The sequence below is a fragment of the Otolemur garnettii genome, unplaced genomic scaffold (genome assembly GCF_000181295.1).
Source record: "Otolemur garnettii isolate 467f Iridium unplaced genomic scaffold, OtoGar3 scaffold00106, whole genome shotgun sequence".
Taxonomy (NCBI): domain Eukaryota; kingdom Metazoa; phylum Chordata; class Mammalia; order Primates; family Galagidae; genus Otolemur; species Otolemur garnettii.
This window is the reverse complement of record NW_003852501.1, coordinates 779,924-795,631: the sequence shown is the minus strand read 5'-3', so window position 1 is coordinate 795,631 and position 15,708 is coordinate 779,924. Positions and strand designations below refer to the sequence as shown.

The 15,708-nt window shown below is 42.9% G+C and overlaps 1 pseudogene; it reads left to right on the top strand.

Annotated features, from left to right (window-relative positions):
* Positions 1 to 12,702: 12,702 nt before the first annotated feature.
* On the top strand, positions 12,703 to 15,327 carry LOC100941278 (annotated as a pseudogene).
* Positions 15,328 to 15,708: the final 381 nt, after the last annotated feature.

Sequence of the window (15,708 nt, the reverse complement as noted above, 5' to 3'; positions counted from 1 at the left end):
AAGATGGAAAAATAAATAGGCAATTCCAGTTGTCACACATAGTAATAAGTAATGATATTGCCTTTCCGAGTACTGACGGGGCATAGCAAATGACCTTGATCTTCCCCTTTTCTGTTTGGGGATCAGGCCCATCCCGCCCCATGGTGACTTCTGACCAATCAACTTAGACCCTTCATGGTCTGAGCTAAAGTTCAACTTGTAAAAGGGAAGTGCAAAATGCTGTACCCTCTGCTGATGAACCAACTCACTTCAGAAGCAAAAGTAATGTATCAGCTACACTGGGAGAAAACAAGTTTCCAGCTTGAGTCAGCTTTTCCTCCTTTCCTTTTTAAAATGAATTACTTAGAACATTAGCAAATCCTAACATCAGTATCAGAGCCCTTAGCTGGTCAATTCAAAACATTTTCTCTGATTGTAGAATCGCTTTCCAGGTTTCAGTGGATTCCCTGTTACAGCTGCTTCAGAAGAACAATTATTAATATTTTGTCACACACCTTGAGCCCAAACATGTTGATGAAGCAAACTATCTTTCAGTTTTCTCTCCGTGTTAAACCCAGTAGGACATGCATGTTTATAATGGGTCTGACCTTGGCACTCTCCCACTCGCTGTGTCACCCTCCTCATAATAACCTTGACTTGGAAGTGCTTTACTGTCCCCACAGAACATTTCATCCTACTGCTTCAAAAATTAAAGTTCTTTTCATTCTTGGGTTCCCAGGTTGTCACTTCTTCCCTTATGGAAGAGCCATAATATTTATAACAAACACTCTTGAGTATCTTGGTCCATTGTTGTCCTGACCCAATGATGACTCAAATGCTCATCTTGTTCCAGTTGAAAAAGCTTCTCGGATAGAAAAGCTAACACAGTCAGCACCTGATAGATTCTAGAAACTATATGAAGCAATTTCACTTGTGCTGTTTCATTTAATTCTCAAAATAACTCTAGGAAGTGGGTAGAACAGTGCCTAGCACACGGTAGATGCTCATAAAACATTTGTTGAATGACTGAAAAAATGACAATCCCTATTTCACAAACTAGAACACTATAGGTGAAAGAGGTCATATCACTTGCTTGCAACCCCTCACTGGCCAAAGCAGGTCTGTTTTTATGTTGTTCGTGCCCTCTGTATGACCCGCCTTTGCAGCAATAAAAGTTAAGTACACTTTCCAAGATCTTATTCTGGGCTCGGCGCCTATAGCTCAACCGGCTAAGGCGCCAGCCACGTACACCTAAGGTGGCGGGTTTGAATCCCCAGCCCGGACCCGCCAAACAACAATGACGGCTGCAACCAAAAAATAGCCGGGTGTTGTGGCGGGTGCCTGTAGTCCCAGCTACTTGGGAGGCGGAGGCAGGAGACTCGCTTGAGCCCAGGAGTTGGAGGTTGCTGTGAGCTGAGATGCCACGGCACTCTACCCAGGGGGATAGCTTGAGACTCTGTCTCAAACAAAAAAGATCTTATTCTGAATCATCATTAGTGCCATAGAGACCTTCTAAGTTATTGCAGTCAATATTTACTAAATCCCCTCAAATAACCAAAGTTCTTTAATCCTTAAATGTGAAAGCAAAAGACTCTCTATTTTTGTCTACATTGGATAAAAGTCTCTCCTGAATTTCATCTGTCTTGGATATCAATTATCTAGGAAAGTACAGAGAAACTCTCAGGAAGATTCACAGGGTAAAATTAATTGCAATGACTTTAACTTCTTTAACTTATGCTAGAGCCGACAAAGTAACCATGTCTTGTTGACACAATCTTTGCCACATTGCCTGTGGCCCATCTTGTTGAGCTTGGGCTCCTTTCCAGCCTGTAAGCCTCACCCTGCATCCGGCCACCCCGGGCACCCTGGGTCCTGATCCTTCCCAGCCCCCATACTGGAAGCTCATTCCTGTCAGTTTGCCATTGTTTGGAAATCGTCTCAGCACTCAAAAGATTGCTGTGCCTCCCTATGACTTTTTAAACCACGGCTGCTCTCCAGGCATCACCCACTATCCCGCCTCTTTGTCTTGACTTGCTATCTTGTTGGTAGACATTTGCTGCATAGTCCTTAGTCTTATCTCCCTACCTTGACTGGACAGTTGTTGCCCCCGTCTTTAGTAGATACCAAAAAGTGTCTGGGTTGTTCCCAGGCAAACTTGGGGTGTGAGAGGTGGGTGGCGTAAAGTACTGTTGATAAGCTACTCCCACCAGGAGTGCCAGTTCCCTACCAGCCACCAAACAAAGGAGAACCCTGACATCTCTCAGCCTTCATGGCCTTAGTTCTGAATTTCTACTCCGAGAAAGGGGAGTCTTGATGGCAATGGCAATTTACAGTTTTCTTCTTCTCCATAAACTGGAGTAGGCTGCAATCCTCAAATCCAACAAACCTAAAGATGAACTCACATTTCCTCCAAGACCTCTTCCCGCTCCTGTATTTCTCATCTAAATTGGCAACACGAGTAACACCACCTCCTCCAGCTAATCCAATCATTTGATTTGTTTTGTTTTTTCTCCCTATCCCCTCAGACACTCTCTCTTTTCCTAAACTCAATGAACTAATCCTCATTATCTTACCTACAAAACATTTCTCAAATTTTCTATTCCTTTTCATTCCCCACATTTGGTTCAGACCCACATTATTATTTTCTTGGGTTGTTACAATATATCCTTAACTGGTTTCCTTCCTGTTATCTTTCCCCACTCCCCTTTAACCTCTTCACCACGTGGCTGTCACACCTTTCATTAAAAATCTCTTAGTGGCCAGGCATGGTGGTTCACACCTGTAATCTTAGCACTCAGGGAAGCTGAGGCAGGTGGATTGCTTGAGTTCAGGAGTTTGAGACTAGCCGGAGCAAGAGCAAGATCCTGTCTCTAAAAATAGCCAAGCGTTGTGGCAGGCACCTGTAGTCCCAGCTACTCAGGAGGCTGAGGCAAGAGGATCACTTGAGCCCAAGAGTTAGAGGTTGCTGTGAGATGTGACACCATGGCAGTCTTCCCAGAGTGACAAATTCTTATACTATGTAAAACCAAGTCTGAGATTTTTGTCTTGGAAATAAAAATACCTCTCATGATATGGCTTCTCTTTAACTCTCCAGCTGCTTCTTCTGCTGTTCCTTTTACTTTTTGTGTTAGTCCAATTCCTCCCAAAGACAGTAGTCCCTTCTCACCTGAGATTTTCCTTTCTGGCATTTCAACTACCTGCAGTCAGCCAAGGTAGAAATGTTAAATGGAAAATCCCAGAAATAAAGTAGTCGTAAGTTTTAAATTGTGCACCATTCTGAGTATTGTGATGAAATCTTGTGTGAAAACTGTCCTGCCCCCCCCCCCGGTCTGGCAGACTTAACTCCATCCGTGCTGCCTGCCTGTGAGTCATCCCATCTTCAGCTAAGAGGATTTCGTGACCTCTACCCAGATTTCCTTCAGCTCTCTCCTGTGACACAAAGAACAAGAGACATTCCCTGCTCCTCCAGACCACTGGCCTGAATCAGGGATGCAGGTTTCCGTTCCCAAAAGTTGGGGAGACAGAAATAATTTTGCTATATTTTTGGGCCATTCTTTCTGCAACATCCACTGAAATTCGGGATGGAAATTTGCTGACCTACATCTCAGGATGCAAACACAGGAAAAAAGCACAGTTTTTTCAAGTGTATGTACATATGCCTCCATTGGAATGGCCGTTCGCCACATAATGTTGTGTTCTTTAAACCCATCATGTCATGTCTAAATCCAGCATTAAGTGCTTTGTGGGAAAACTTAGAGTAGAACCAGTAACACTTCTAAAAATGCAATTATCCAGTGTCCTTTTGAAATTAAAAAGCCTTTGTTGAGGGACGTCAACAAAACAGTGCCTCCAGAACCTGAGCAATCCCTCTGGGGGCACCCTGCACAGCCATGGCCCTGCAGGAGCCCTGTGTGCACGCAGACCTCGGACTGGGTTGCCTGGTCAGCCAGCAAGTGAAGCCTTCTGCATTCGTCTGCTTGAGAAGAGATAAAGGCCTGGATCCGATGGAATGAAATGTGGTTGATGTTTGGCAAGGGCTTTCCAATGAAAATAAAAGGTCTTAACAAAGGCCAGAGCATGCAGTTTCAAATCTCCTAGGAGAGAGAATCTAGTATCTGTAATTAGAAATTTTATATCAGGTGTTAGATTCACAACATGGGCAGGCAACTTTCAGGAAGCCCAACTGCCGAGGACAGGGAGTCACTGTGTTCACGACTGGGCTGCGGCTGCCCGAAGGGAGTGACTGATGGGGAGACCAGTCCTGGCTGCAGCCCAGCATGTCGAGGAGCAACGTGTTATCCAAGAAGAGGCAAGGGCCAAGCCCCAGAGAATCTGAGAGGACAGAGCAGCCTCTGTTCTGCCCTGACGAGTGCCAAGAAACCTCCTTTAACCTCTTTGCTTTGACTCAAACATCTAACAGTAAATTCATCCTTCTGCCTCTTACTGGCAAACATCTGGCCAGGGTTGGAATCAGATAACAGGAGTCTGGATGTATTTGGAAGCAAATGGAAAAATGGCAAATAATAGTGGTGTGGTTATCAAGAAGGCTAAATGAGCTGGGAATCTGGTGGCTTTGAGGTGGATTCGATTTTTCATTTCCTGGCACTTCAGTGTTTCTCTCCGGGCTGCCTTTGAGCGGGGGTTGGGGGTGGGTACAGTGACTCATTTGCACACAGGGGCATGTAGTACTTTCTGGCTTGTGATAAACATTCAGAGACAAGGTTAAGGGAATCTGCAGCCAATGTTGCCAATTAAGGTCTATTGTTTAGACCATCAAGTGCTTTTCTAAATTAAATCAAATCAGTAAATATTTATCAAGCAGATGCCTATCATGTCGGAGGCTAACACACAAAAACAAGCAGGATTGGAAATGCGAGGAAATGAGAAAGAAACCAGCAGCATGGGGATTATGGTTAATCTTTTCTGAATTGTCTCCACAGAGAGGCAGGAAGTAAACTAACTTACTAATAGCCAAAAAGGAAAGTTTTTCTGGGAAATCTCCCTTGATATTGCCAAAACAAATATTTCGATCTGGGAGAAAACAAAAGTTAAAATGCATGTAAAACTGACCTTCATGGTAAGATGCCAGATAAGTCAAACAACTTCAGTAAAATACTGGACACTTCCTGCATGGTAGGTGCTGGTTATGCAAAGTTAAGAAGACATGGTGACATTTACAAGGACAAATTTAAACATGCATTGTTCTGTGTAAAACAGGTATTGTTCTGGTCAAAACCATGTCCTAGGGTCCTTAAGACTCTGCTACTGTTGCTGTTTAGAAATGAATGTTAGAAGGGGAAGAAAAAAAATTATTTCATTGGAAATTCATGAATTTGGCAAAGTCTATCATAGACTCTGTTGGGGTCCCTAATAAAGCTGCCCACGGACCCTTTCCCCTCCTCCTCCTCTCTTCCTAAGACAGAGACACAAAGGATATGGCTAGTCCCATCTCCCAGAGTTTGTGGGAAAGGACCCTAACCTTCCCTGAAAGCTGTGACCCCATATGCAAAGGGTCTCTGAACACACCCTAACGGCAGACTCCACCTTTGCACTGCCCGGGTCGGTCTCCCTCCCCTTTCAATGAGCCTGGGCTGCAGCCTTGTCTCTGTGCCTGGGCACCATGGCGCCTTACACCTTTCAGAACCCTTGTTCATCAGATGAAGAAATGTGCACTGGACAATGGTCTAATTAGGTGGATTTGTATTCGTTAGTTGTTCAGACTCCAGGAGGATTGATTTATTGATTGACGCCTGCTGAAATTGCTACGCAGATAGCCAGGGACCTCGGAGGAGGAAAGGGGGTACCTTGCCTGGGTGCTGCCTCAGTGATTGCCCCTCCTGGGAAGAAGGACCAGAGAGGCCCTGTGTTGGTGGTCAACTTAATCCTGCCCTGGGCAACTGCCACTCCTGGGGGTCAGGCTTCAGGTACAATAGGATTTGGAAAGTACTCCTATTGGAGTAGCCTAGAGCCAATTATCATGTTGTCATCATTTGTCAAAGTGATTCCATGGTACTATCTGAACCAGGAGAAGGGAGTCCAAACAGAATACAACAGGACCCCAGACCATTATCAGAGCTTTTTTGTCATGACAAGGAGGCCTGTTTAGTGTCTGTGACAAACATAAACCCATAGACTTTCTCTTCCTCCATAGACTTTTTGTTTCATGCTTGCTTTGCTTTTGGTGAATCTGGTCGTTCTTCAGCCACGAGTGTTACTGAAAGTTCAGCACTTGTCCCTGAGGCCACATCAGAAAAACAGGGACAAGTGGTTTGAGGAAAAGGACAGAAAAGCAAATGAGGAGGCTGGCGGGTCCTTAAGTCCTTGCTACTGTCGCTGTTTAGAAATGAATGTTAGGGGCGGTGCTGTGGCTCACTGAGTAGGGCGCCTGCTGCATATACCCAGGGTGGCGGGTTTGAACCCGGCCCCAGCCAAACGGCAACAAAAAATAGCCGGGAATTGGGGTGGGCGTCTGTAATCCCAGCTACTCAGGAGGCTGAGGCAAGAGAATTGCTTCAGTCCAAGAGTTTGAGGTTGCTGTGAGCTGTGATGCCACATCACTCTACGCAGGGTGACTAAGTGAGACTCTGTCTCTTAAAAAAAAAAAGGGGAAATGAATGTTAGAAGGAGAAGAATAAAAAACAATCTCCTGACCACTGCCCTGTGATTCCCTTGTGGTGTCTCCTGTGGCACAAAGAACAAAAGACCTTCCCCTGCCCCTCCCAACCACTGGCCTGAGGTAGGGATGTAGGTTTTAGTTCTCAAACAAAACAAAAACATAAAAAGGTAAAGGAGTTTTATAGACAAAAAACCATTTTTACCTTCTTTCCCCACGTCCTCCCCCCCAGGCCATTCTCTATGACAAGAGCACATCAGGAACCAATGCAGACAACTGTCTGAACCCTGACAAAAGCAGTCAGCTCCCACCTTGAGTCCCTGAATTCCAGGAGGTTCTTAAAGACCTCCAGGCTATTAGGACCGACTGAAATATCACATCTTTGCTTTGGATCAGAATTACATCAACTTCACCTCCTAAACACTAGACAAGAATAGCAGGAAAGGACATGCAGGGTGTATATTCTTTGTCCACTCCTCCAGCCTCTCTAAATTCTATTTTTAAATAGTTTAGGCCACCAGAAAACCATACACCTGAGCTACATTAAATTTGTCTCTCACAAAATGACCTTAAATGGACTCAGAGGCTTGTCCAGGGAAGAATTCCAGAAAAATAAAGGGAGGGGGGACAAATTACTGGACACAATGCAACTTTTGGAAAGACAAATTGAGAATTATTATAAAAGACTACAGGAAGAAAAGGAAACAGTAGTTGGGTGCGGTAGTTCACACCTATAATCCTAGCACTTTGGGGACTGAGGTGGGAGAATCACTTGAGGCCAGGAGTTCAAGACCAGCCAGGGCAACAAAGTGAAACATCTATACCAAAAAAAAAATAGAAAAATTTGCTCAATTCATAATTGCCAAGATATGGGAGCAACCTAAGTGCCCATCAACCCATGAGTGGATCAGCACACTGTGGGATATGTATACCATGGAATATTACGCAGCCATTAAAAAAGATGGAGCCTTTACATCTTTTACATTTACCTGGATGGAGTTGAAATATGTTCTTCTTAGTTAAGTATCACAAGAATGGAAAGATGAATATCCAATGTACTCCATACTTATATAAAATCAATATATAAATAATTACATGTTCCTAAGAATGATAAAACACTTCTATAGTCCAGTTCTGGGGGAGTAGAGGGAAGCAGGAGGGGGGAGGACTATGGCAGAAGGAGGGAGGGCAGGAGGCGTCATCTCACCTAATGTGCACATTGTGAGGGTGTATAACATGCCTCTTGGGTGAGGGGCTCTTCTACAAATGGAACTTTGTCCTGGAAGTGAGAACAATGTAACCTAAATATTGTACCCTCACATTAATTCAAATAAGGTTTAAAAAATAGAAAAATTAGCTGGACATGGTTTCCCTCACCTGTAGTCCCAACTACTTGGGAAGCTGAAGCAGGAGGATCACTTGAGCCCAGGAGTTTGAGGTTGCATTGAGCTGTGACGTTGACGCTGTACTCCAAGCTGGGCAACAGAGTGAGTCCCTGTCTCTAAGAAAAAAAAGAAAGAAAGAAAGAGAAAGAGACAGGAAAGAAGGAAGGGAGGGAGAAAGAAAAGCTAATGGAAGAACTGAAAGGCAGACAGGAAGGGAATTACCATCATTAATACCCTATTTCACTCTTCCCTGAGCAACAATTACATAGTTACTATGTCTAAAATGTTGTGAAATATTTAAATACAGTTTCATGGTAGTATATCTGAAAAAAATGAAGCATTTTTTAAAACATAAACTTCCTTCTAAAATAGTTCTAGGTTTACAGAAAAATGGTGACATTAGTAGAGAGTTCCCATCTACTCCACACCAGTTTCTCCTGTCCTTAATATCTTACATAAGTTTGGTACATTTGTTACAATAATGAAACAATGTTGCTACGTTATTATTAACTAGAGTCCCCTCTTCATTCAGCTTTCCTTCGTTGGTGTTGCCCTTTCTCTGTTCTAGGATCCCACTTCACCTTTAATCATCATGTCTCCTTTGGCTTCTCTTGGCTCCAACAATTTCTCAGACTGTCTTTGTTTCAGGTGGCCTTGAACATGTTGAGGAGTATTGGTCAGCTGTCTTGTAGACTTTTATTCAACTGGTATTTACATGAAGGGGTTGTGAGTTTGGAGGAAGAGTACAGTGTCATCACATCAGACCAAGAGTACTGAATTAGTCTGCTGTGCTACCTTAACAGAACACAGATTGGGCTGCTTATTCCATGGAAATTCATTACTCTTAGTTCTGGAGCCTGGTAATGCCAGGTCTGCAGGGTTGCTTTCTTTGGAGGCCTCTTCCCTTGACTCACACGTGGCTGCCTTTTCATTGCATCTTCATATGGCCTTTTCTCTGTACTTCCACATCCCTGGCATCTCTCTCTGTAAGTCCCAATCTTCTCTTCTTATGAGGACACCAGTCAGATTGGATCAAGGCCCACTGTAGTGATCTCAGTTTAACATAATTACCTCCTAAAAGGCCCTGTCTCCAAATATAGTCACATTCTTAGATACTGAGTTTTAGGGCAGTCTATGACAAGTACTTACTATCAGCATTACTTCTCACTGTTGATGTTGACCTTGATCACATGGTAACATACAAATTACTCCCTCATCTCCTTTTTATCCTGTGCCCTTAGGAAGCAAGTCACTGTGTGCTGTTCACCCTAACAGAGTGGGGACTTATGCATTATCTCCTTGAGGGCAGAGCATCTACATAAAGTACTTGGAATTCTACACTGGGAGATTTAGCTATTTGTCCCAATGTATTTATTTATTCAATTGTTTATTGAATATTAGCATATCAATGTATACTGTATTTTTATTAAGAAATATTTTTGAGATGGATTCTTGCTACATTACCCAGGCTAGTCTCAAACTTCTGTACTCAAGTGATCCACCTGCCTCAGCACTCCCAGGAGTGCACCACCTCTCCCAGTATATGTTTTGGGGTTATAATCCAATATTCTTTACTTATTTTCTTACTTAAATCACTCTTTTTTTTTTCTTTTTTTTTTTTGAGACAGAGCCTCAAGCTGTGCCCCTCGGTAGAGTGCCATGGCATTACAGCTCACAGCAACTTCCAACTCCTGGGCTCAAGCGAGTCTCCTGCTTCTGCCTCCCAAGTAGATGGGACCACAGGCGCCCGCCACAATGCCTGGCTATTTTTTGGTTGCAGCCGTCATTGTTGTTTGGCGGGTCCGGGCTGGGGATTTGAACCCGCCACCTTAGGTGTACGTGGCTGGCGCCTTAGCCGGTTGAGCTATAGGCGCCGAGCCATCACTCTTTTTTAAGAAAATAAAATTTACATTTTATTTAGATTGAACTGAACTATATAAAATTTATTTTCTTCACCAAAAAATGACAGAAATGTTTTCCATGTTATTTTTAGATAGACCACAAAATACTCATTTTGTTGTTTTTTTCAGGTTTGGCTTATACATCAAGATGAAGCAGTAGAGAAAGTCATGAAAAAAAGACAAGTGAGGTGTCAGTATCCATAGCCTCTGATCCTGTCTTAACCACGAGACAGAAATGTTCATCGTACATGTGCCAAAAAGCTTATGAAGGTACAGGCTCCACAAAGCTTATGAAGGTACAGGCTCCACAAAGCAATGTAAACAACAACAGCCAGAAACAACAATGGCAGGCTCTTCCATTCAAACTTGAACTGTTGCTTGTTCCTTTAAGTTCATTTGATAAAGAAAAAAAAAATCTACCCTGAAATCCTTGTTTGGTGAGCTTACAAGCTCTCTCTGGTAAATTTTCGCAACTGTCCTTCAGAGATTATTAACAACACACGTATTTAAAACTCCTGCTAGTCAAAGGTCAGTGGTGGGCTTCGTTGTATGTAATGTTTTATAATTCCTTCCTCCCACAGCTCCTCAAAATTCATTCCTTCAAAGAATAAATGACTCTACCTGACCTGGCTCCACTGTGAGAGTAAATGTCACCTCTAAAATGACTTAGCTAAAACAATTCAAGAGTGCCACCAGCAGAGATCACAAGGAAGTGAAACACAGCACAGAGTACCATATATCACAGCTCATGGCAACCTCAAACTCCTGAGCTTAAGCCATTCCCTTGCCGCAGCCTCTCAAGTAGGTGGGACTTCAGGCGCCCGCCACAATGCCCGGCTATTTTTCTGTTGTAGTTATTGTTCAGCAGGCGCAGGCCAGGTTCGAACCCAGCAGCCCTGGTGTATGTGGCTGGTGCCCTTAGCTGCTGAGCGATAGGCGCTGAGCCCAGACTGTGAACATTTTGATGTACAACAGCCCTAATCAGATCTAAATGAGATAATTTTGTTTATTAAAAGCATTTAAAATTGCATATTCTGAGGCTTTGTAATTGATTTAAAAATTGGAGTTGCTGCCCTATGATTGAGTAACAATGATTAGGTATCTTCAGATGCCCACTGACCTGGAACCCTCTTACAGCCTTGCCAGATTCATTGTCCCTGCTGAAGAGGAAGCCAGGGACTGAGACAGAGGAGTGACAGCAGAGAAAGAGTTCAGCATCACAGGCACCAAGTGAGGAGACAGGAAGTTCTCAAATTCATTTAGGAGGAAGGTTTTGTTTGTCTTTTTGGAGACAGAGTCTCACTTTGTTGCCCCTGACAGTGTCGCGGCATCATAGCTCACAGCAACCTCAAATTCTTGGGTTTAAGCAATCTTCTTGCCTCAGCTTCCCAAGTAGGGAGAAAGGGCTTTTAAAAATAGTTTGGTTTTTAAAGATAGTTTGGCTGGGTTTGGGGCAGAACTCTGGGTGTAGAAATTGTCTTTGCTGAGTCCGTTCTTGGGTGGGAGTTGCAAGAGCATTTGAGTCAGTTCTTTGGTATGGGCCACTGACCTAGGCGATCAGTTGTTCCACTGGGATGCCTGGCCTGGAGGGTATCTCAAAAACTATTAGCCTTAGGTTTCACAGGGGTGATGCTATCAATGGGGGCAATGAAGAAAGCTAAGAATCTTTATGGCCATCAGCTATGTGACTCCTGAGTGGTAAGCAATGATAGGAAAGCAAGCTAGGGAACAATGGCTGGTTATATACACAGTATATATATTTTTTCTCTACTACAATTCCCACCTCATGGCCCTGTGTTTAACACTGAAAATGGTGGTTTCATTCCCTCTCTACTAGTCTGCTAGAGCTGCCATAACAAAGTACCACAGATGGGGGGTTTAAGCAATAGGAATTAATTTCTCACAATTCTGGAGTCCAAAAGCCCAAGATCGAGGTGCAGCCTTCTCCTAAGGCCTCTCTCCTTGGATAGCCTCTGTTCACCTTCTCACTGTGCCTCCCATGGTCTTTTCTCTGTGCATATGTATGTCTGGTGTCCCTTTTCCTCTTCTTACATGGAATGAGGATACCAGGTACATTGGGTTAAGAGCCATCCTAATGGCCTCGTTTTAATTTCATCACTTCTTTGAGGACCTCACCTTTAAAGTTTCAAACTTTTTCAATACATATGAAAAAATACATTTTACTTTTGACCCAGAACACATAAGCATACATATACTAGTATAACTGGAAAGAAAAGTTTCTGCAGATCAGTACTATGCACGCTGATGTTTTATACATTTTCTCTTCTATTCTGTTTTATTTATTTATTTATTTATTTAGAGACTGAGTCTTACTTTGTCATCCTCAGTAGAGTGCTGTGGCATCATAGCTCACAGCAACCTCAAACTCTTGGACTTAAGCAATTCTCTTGCCTCAGCCTTCCAAGTAGCTGGGACTACAGGTGCCCACCACAATGCCTGGCTATTTTTAGAGGTGGAGTTTCATCTGGCTCAAGCTGATCTCAAAACTGTAAGCTCAGGCCTATACTCCTGCCTTGGCCTCCCAAGTGCTGGGAGTATAGGTGTGAACCACCATGCTTGGCCTATACGGTTTGATTTTTAAAAAGTTCTACAGTGACATGTTACACATCTCAAGTAAATTCTAAGTGTTGGGACATAGAGGAAGAGGAATGGGACATGAAAGGGAGATAAAGTCTTCATTCATCATAATAGGAAAGAAATAAATTTCTAAAACAGTTGAATAGAGATATATATTATTTTAAAATATGGAAGTAAAGTATAGAAGAAATACTTAAGAATATTGAGAGTGCCCACCTTTAGGGCGATGGATGTGATAGCTTGTAGGGCCAGGAAATGGTAATTAAAAAATGATCTTGAGCAGCGCCTCAAAGGAGTAGGGTGCTGGCTCCATATGCAAGGGGTGGTGGGTTCAAACCCAGCCCTGGCCAAAAACTGCCAAAAAAAATTTTTTTTTTAATTAAAAAAAAAATCTTGTTTTTATTAGAAACTTTTTTTTTTTTTTTTGAGACAGAATCTCACTTTGTCACCCTTGGTAGAGTGCCATGATGTCATAGCTCATAGCAACCTCCAACTCTTGGGCTCAAGTGATTATCTTACCTCAGCCTCCTAAGTAGCTGGGACTACAGGTGCCCACCACAACGCCCAGCTATTTTTAGAAACAAAGTCAGTCTGTGGCTCAGGCTGGTCTCAAACCCATGAGCTCAAGGTAGGATTACAGGCGTGAGCCACTTGTCCTGACCTTACACAGACATTTCAATTGGTTCAGCTCACACAGGTCTGACAGAAAAATTGAAGTTGAGCTAACTTTCCATTCAATAGGTGCCTAGACCTTTGTGCCTAGATCAATTGCAGACAACACAGAGCTTTCGACAGAAATTTGGAATCAAGATCCTGAAGCATTTCTTTGAAGAATTATAACAAGAGATGAAACATGGCTTTACCAGTATGATCCTGAAAACAAAGCCCAATCAAAGCAATGGTTATGCTTGCTGGAAGTGGTCTAGAGTCAGAGTCAAAGTGGTCAATAGCAAAGGTCAAGTCAAGAGTTATTTGGATGCTAAAATCATTTTGTGTGTCAATTTTCTGGGGGGCAAAAAGCCCAGTAAGATATGATTATTATTAGAGTGTTTTGAGACTGTTAGCCAAAGCTTTAGCAGAAAAATACCCAGAAAGTCCTTGCCAGAAAGTCCTTCTCTGTAGTGACACTGCTACTGCTCATTCTTCTCATCAACTAAGGGCAATTTTGTGAAAGTTTCAATGAACAACCGTTAGACATCTATCCTACAGTCTTGATTTTGCTCCTTCTGACATCTTTTTATTTTGCAATCTTAAAAAAAAATCTTGAAAAGGCACCCATTTTTCTTCACTTAATACTGTAGGAAAGACTGGTATGACATGTTTAAATTCTGAGGACATTTTGTTATTTAGGGATGGACTAAATGGCTGGGATTGTTGCTTACAAAAGTGTCTTGACCTTGAGGAAGCTTATGTTCAGAAACAAAGTTTAAGTTTTTTATTTTTATCTTTGATTCCACTTTTCCGCAAACTTACAGAAGACCCTTTTTATTTTTGGTCAGAGGTACTCAATTGTTTTTGAGTCCATGAAGATTCTTCTTTGTTTAAAAACGGTCAGGATAACCAATGTAAAGAGCACAGACCCAGGAGCCAAACTCTGGGTTCAGATCCCAGCTTTGCTACTTACTGCATGACCTCATGTCTCTTTCCTTATCTATCTCTTTTTTTAGACAGAGTCTCCTTCTATTGCCTGGGCTGGAGTACAGTGGTGTCAGCATAGCTCACTGCAGCCTAAAACTCCTATGCTCAAGTGACATTCTGGCCTTAGCCTCCTCAGTAGCTGAGACTACAGATGCAGGCCACCATACCCACCTAATGTTTGTATTTTTTTTGTAGAGATGGGGTTGTGCTCTTATTAAGGCTGGTCTCCAACTCTTGACTTCAAGCAATCCTTCTACCCTGACTTCCTAGAGAGCTAAGATTACAAGTATAAGCCGCTACACCTGGCCCCTAGAATGTCTCTTACTCTTTCTGCTTCTCTAGTTTTATTATCTGTAACACGGAGATAGCAATAGTACTTAATTCATAGGAGTGTTATGAAAATTAAATGAGTTAATATATATATATATATATTTGAGACAGAGCTCACTACGTCACCTTGGGTAGAATGTCATGGTGTGACAGTTCACAGCAACTTCGAATTCCTGAGCTTAAGTAATTCTCTTGCCTCAGCCTCCCAAGTAGCTGGGACTACCAGGCACCCACCATAACGCCCAGCTATTTTTTTTTGTTGCAGTTGTTTAGCTGGCCTGGGCTGGGTTCGAACTGCCACCCTTGGTGTATGTGGCCGGTGCTGTAACCACTGTGCTATGGGCATCGAGCCATGAATTAATATTTTTAAAGAACCTAGAATAGTGACTGGCATATTAAAAAGTAAAATATCATTCTTTTTTGTCTCAGCTGCCGACATACCATCCAGACTGAGGAAGACCTAGAAGCTTCAGGGCCATGTGAGCCATGGCCACAGCCATATTGGCAAGCACAGGAAGCACCCAGGAGGTCAAGGTAATGCTGGTGGCATGCATCATCACAGGATCAACTTCAACATATATCACCCAGGTTACTTTGGGAAAGTTGGTATGAGGCATTACCATTTAAAGAGGAACCAGAGCTATTGCCCAACTGTCAACCCTGATAAATTGTGGACATTTGTCATTGAGTGGACATGGGTAAATGCTGCCAAAAACAAGACTAAAGTTGCTCCCATCATTGATGTAGTATGATCAAGCTACTACAAACTTCTGGGGAAGGGAAAACTCCCAAGCAGTCAGTCATTGTGAAGGCCAAATTCTTCAGCAGAAGAGCTGAAGAGAAGATTAAAGGTGTTGGACAGGGTTGTGTCCTGGTGGCTTGAAGCCACATGGAGGGGAAGTTCATTAAATGCTATTTCCTTGTGGAAAAAAAAGTAAAATATCATAAAAAATTAGTGTCCTTTTTGAATGTATAAATTGAGAAAATATATACTTAACACCCAAAATTACCACGATTTTAGTAGTACTTTAAAAAATAATTCAGGTGGTGCCTGTGGCTCAGAGGCGCTGGTCCCATATACCGAGGGTGGCCCTGGCTGAACTGCAACCAAAAAATAGCCAGGCGTTGTGGTGGGTGCCTGTAAGTCCCAGCTACTCAGGAGGTTGAGGTAAGAGAATTGCTTAAGCCCAGGAGTTGGAGATTGCTGTGAGCTATGTGACACCACAGCACTCTACCAAGGGCCACAAAGTGAGACTCTGTTTCT